The sequence below is a fragment of the Bombyx mandarina genome, chromosome 06, assembly GCF_030267445.1.
Source record: "Bombyx mandarina strain Sakado chromosome 06, ASM3026744v2".
Classification (NCBI taxonomy): domain Eukaryota; kingdom Metazoa; phylum Arthropoda; class Insecta; order Lepidoptera; family Bombycidae; genus Bombyx; species Bombyx mandarina.
Window position 1 is genome coordinate 4,439,013 of NC_143213.1, and position 5,342 is coordinate 4,444,354.

General features: G+C 42.4%; 1 pseudogene; it reads right to left on the reverse strand.

Annotated features, from left to right (window-relative positions):
- Positions 1-1,131: 1,131 nt before the first annotated feature.
- Positions 1,132-2,842, reverse strand: LOC149502805 (uncharacterized; annotated as a pseudogene).
- Between the last annotated feature and the right edge of the window lie 2,500 nt (positions 2,843-5,342).

A 5,342-nucleotide genomic window follows, 5' to 3' on the forward strand; every position in this document is an offset into this window, starting at 1 on the left:
TTTGACCATAGACGTCAAGAACAAAAGTTTGACAATAAATAAATAGTATGTGCGTCAAATACATGGCAGTCTGTGTAATGTATTTTTTTATTGATTTAATGTACTGTTTAGGGATAATTAAAAAAAATATTAACATTCTGCACTCCTTCTCTATATTCTCTATAAGTGTGGGAAATTTCATACGCCTCCGTCCGCGCAATTTTCGTAAAAAGGGATACATAGTTTTTCCTTCACGTATTAATATATGGATATATATACATAAATATAATTAGGGGTACTCTTTCCTCCTCCTCAAATCGTGTTCCTCATGTCTGAGGGTCGTGACCACCATCACCCATGAGCTTCAATCTTAAGATGTTTTTCCACTTTCCCCTGTCCACGGCGTCATGCAGCGCGCTGTACACTGTACTGTCCAAAGCGGTGCGGATCTGATCGGACCAACGAGTCGGGTTGCGGCCTCTAGATCTGTTGCCTTCAACTTTCCCTGTGATCATAAGTTTTTCTAGGTTATCGCCGTCTTTCCTCGCAATGTGACCAAAATATTCGAGGATCCGCTTCAGACATACAGTAGACAGTCTGATTTTGATGCCCAGTTGCTTCAATATCGACACGTTAGTCCGGAAGGCTATAAGGGGTACTCTTTACTTACTGTCAATTGTCAAAATTTTGTTACTGTTCAGTCTGTGGTCAAATTGAGAATGGATTTGTGATTTTGTTGCAGTAACATGATACCACCAATTAACTACAATTTTATGTTTATTTAAAGAGCGATCAAAAACAGATGTTAATAGCGGAGCACCCAGCGTATGTCTGTCTCGAACTCAACCGAATGAAAGCATTTTGCAAGTGCCGTCGAATATTATAGTGCGATGCTCCAACGCAGGGCCATACTCATCGCAGGACCAAACTTGGGCACGCCACAGATTAATATTGCTTGTATTTAATATTACTAGATGATGACCCAGCTTTACTCGGTTTTTTTTTTTCATAACGCCATCTTGTTGTGTCTTTAAAGCTGTTAGTTGCCCTCAATTAAGAAAAAATAGTATTATTATTCGCCAATAGATGTCGGGAAGAGTTGATTATTGAAAACACGAATAAAACAACATTTTCTGAAAATAACCTAATAAATGAATAAAAATAATAATTATTTAGGTAAAGCTACTTATAAATAGAAAATCTGCGTTAGCTCACCGCCGGTTGGCAGAGTTCTCAGAAGGCTGGCAGCATTTCCACGCTGGATAGCAATGCTAATTCTTTGTGCAAAATACCGGCCTTCTGGTCTCCCGAGGCCTCAAAAAGTTTTTTTTTAAGGTCCTTAAAAAAGCTTTTAGCAGATGGGCCCCAGGGGCCCAAAGTTTCCACCCCAAGCGGAACAAAAATTAAATCTTTAGAGAGATTTTCATATTTCCGTCGTTTGAGGCCTTCAGCCGTTGAAGCAGCGCTGCCAGCGTTATAATTAGTCGCAGGAAGATGTGTCGGTGCCATGGTATCTACACAAGTCGCATCCCAAACGAGCGACCGACCCATCTTCCAGGGAATTATCGACATACCGTCTGGTCTCTTACCATCGCTTCGCACCAAACCATTCGGTTCTAGAATGGCTGGCACGCCGGCGCTGACAAGGGCCCGACGGATGATGTCATTTATGCTGGCGTGGCGGGATATTCTGCCAGCGCTTTTCACGCATGAGAGCCCGTGGTAACCAAAGCGGTCGACAATGTTGCCACACTGGCAGTGATGCTGAACACAGCAAGGTGCCCCCAGGCGAAGACAGGTTGCTAAACGAAAGCTATTGTCGGACATTAGAGTGCCGGTGTGAAGTGATGGATGGGCCTGCAACCATAGCCCCGATTCCCATTCTGCAACTGCGAGGAGGCGAGCACGCTCTGTTGAATCTCTACATGAGTCAAGTAAATTTTTACGTATTAATTCACAGAGCGGCTCATCCCACAATCGCTGAGAAGTCGGGACCGTGGGCAGATCAGTATAAGGGCAGGTTAGTAACCACTTTCTTGCTTCAGTCATATAAGTGATTTTTGGATCCAATAAAGGCGAAGACAAAATTTTAGAAACGAGTTCGTAAGTACTGTGCACTGAACCAAGAAATGCTGGTAATGCTACACATGAAATTTTGCGGATGCCTAGGCCCCCAAGCTTTATCGGGAGAGAAGCTAGGGACCATATTCGGTCGTCCATGTCTACGTTCAAAGCCGCGACGAGTGTACCCCTCACTATGTTGTCCAAATCCTGTAAAAGAGTTTTCTGTGTCCAGATTGGACAACGCCGGAGGTAGTAGGTAAATTTGGGAACGAAAAGGCAGTATCTAATGATGTTGTAAGCCATATGGGTGTTAATTTTGAGTAGACGGCCTGAACATGCACTAAAATTTAGGATTTTCTCTTTAACGAAGTCCTGCATGGACTCCTCAAAGACTGGGGCACCCAAGAGACGAAGTGATGACTTATCTACAATTTGAATGCCAGGAATAAGCTTCTTAATTTTCTCTAAACTTGGTAACGAAATTTTATCATTTGAAAAAAAAAATTCACATTTATTTAAATTAATTTGGAGACCAATTTCATGAAATTTTTCTTTTAAAAATAAAAAATCATCTAAAACAGTCTCCACATCGCCTCCAAAGGTGCCATCATCGAGATACCACATGTTTAATTTTGATTTCAAATTGGTTATAATTGGGTGGATTGCTAAACTAAAAATGGCCGGCCCTAAAGGATCATCTTGCTGACAACCTACTTGAGAAAATATTAGATTATTCTTGTATACTAATTTTGAATTTTGACTGTAGCATTGCCAAAGGTATGGGTAACAATCAGGAATTTTATTTGTGTTAGCAAGGTAGCCCTATCTACTGAATTGAAGGCATTTTTGATGTCGCCTTTGAGAACCACATCCCCTCCCTGCTCATGGAGAAAAGTCCTTAAGGCGTGGACAGCAGCCTCACAGCCGCCTCGCGAACCAAAACCTAACTAACTGCACTGGTTGGAAGTATTGTTTTAATTTTTCCATGTTTTTCTTGCAACAGATTTTGGCTGCCAGACGGCGATATACCGTGCCCACGGCAATTGGTCTTACTCCCCCATCTTTCTTATTTAGAGCACATAAATTTGCACCATAGAGAATGTCAATGATTTTATCATTGACTTTACCCGAAAGCATAAAATTAATTAAATCTTTTAAGCCTTTTAAAAGAGACTGGCCGACGGCGCCACAGCTGCCACTAGTTAGATCTTTAAGGTGCTGTGGAGTTAGGCTATCAAGCCCGCCAGCAGAACCACTCTGAAAAGATGCAAGAGCATTAGCAACATCCTCTATGGTCGCCTCTATGGCTTGTTCAGAGCTGGGAGGTTCAGGAAAAAATATGTTTGATGACGGATCTGGGTCTGGGAACGTTTAAAGGACTGTATTGCAGCCAATGGAGACCACTTCGAATAAGCTTTTTATACTTTAAATTATTTTATAATTATGTATTAAACTAACAACCTGTAAAAGTAATAAATGTTACTTGCAATAGAAATTTATTTATTTTTTATTGTAACAGTATTTATGGCCAGACTAAGTATATTAATATACAAGAATATACAATAATTGGAATTGCTCGTTTAAAGGTATAAAGATTATCTATAGTGTAGTTTTGGCGAAACCTGTGTTTTTATTATAGAAATATAATAGTGTTTGACAATAGAACTATAATAATTTGAAATGTAAAATTTTAATTAATCATAGTTGAATTTCGACTACTGCGGGACCACTAGTCTGTATTAATAAGCAACACGTCGTAATATCTATTGAACCCGGTAACCCCTTTATACCGGTACTTTTATTTTTGCTTCCAAGAGCTATCCTACTGGTGGGTGAGCTCACGAGGCTCAGCCTCAAAACATTGCTAGTATCTGCCCTAGCAACAGCAGTGTTACGCTAATCAGACTTCGATCTGTTTCAAGGTTGAAGCCATACGTTCATAGTGGTCTCCTAGTCTCCAGTAACCTCTTGATACCTCTTTGATCAGCCCTGAAATATTCATTCCGTTTATGGGGATAAAAAACATTAATAAAAAAGACGTGTGGCACTCGGAGACTGCCGCGGTAAAGCTATTGCATAGCATTTTTTATCAACTTAAGCAATTATAAATCGACAATAATAATTTAATATTAAAACAACAATAAAATAAGATCCGGAGAGAAACTCAGTGGGCTAACTTTCAATGAATCTGCTACATTGTGAGTATTCCATTTTGACCGCGTACTCACTATAGGGCGCTACATGGGATAGAGACACGCCTTTGGATGCTAGTTCTAACTCTCATTCGCCCAGAATCAACGGTTTAGCTAGTTTATAATTTTTAATGCCACTCCAATCACTGAATGAGTAGTAGGAGTAGTAATAAAATTCTTCGACTAAGCGATAGAAAATGGCACGCCCAACGCATTGTAATGTGATATAATTTTCTATTTTACAATTCCGTTTGTCGCGGATAGATGGCGCTTGACGCAAAAGCTGAATCGCGCTATCGTTGTGTTACTTACTTTAAACACTATACAAGCGCAACGTGTGAATGTGTTGAACGACCAGCCGATCGTCATCGCATCCGTCTATCTCCCCCCTGACAAACCCCTCCTGAGCAGTGACCTCGAGACACTACTCGGTATGGGGGACGCGGTCATTCTGGCAGGCGATTTAAATTGCCACCACACTAGGTGGAACTGCCATCGCACGAATGTGAACGGTAGGCGTCTCGACGCGTTCATAGACGACCTCACATTCGAGATATTCAACCCCCCGACCCCCACGTGCTATCCGTACAACGCCGCGCGTCGTCCGAGCACAATAGATCTGGCACTGCTGAGGAACGTAACTCTGCGCTTGCGCTCCATCGAGGCAATGTCAGAACTCGACTCAGACCACCGACCTGTCGTCATGCAGCTCGGTCGCCCACTCAACCGCGAACCAGATACGAGGACCATGGTGGATTGGAAGAAGCTGGGCACGTGCTTAGCTGACACCGCTCCACCAATCCTCCCTTGCGGCCCGGATTCAACTCCATCCCCCGAGGACACCGTCGAATCCATAAACATCTTCACTGATCACGTCTCGACGGCGATCATAAGATCCTCGAAACAAGTCGATGTGGAGGACTGATTCCACCGCATCAGACTTTCCCCCGATCTTAGGGACCTCGTAAGAGTTAGAAACGCGGCAATCCGGGCCTACGATCGATATCCCACGGATTCAAACCGGACTCGGATGCGTCGCTTACAGCGGGAGTTCAAATCCCGCTTAAGCGACGCCCGAAACGAAAACTGGGATAGTTATTTAGAAGA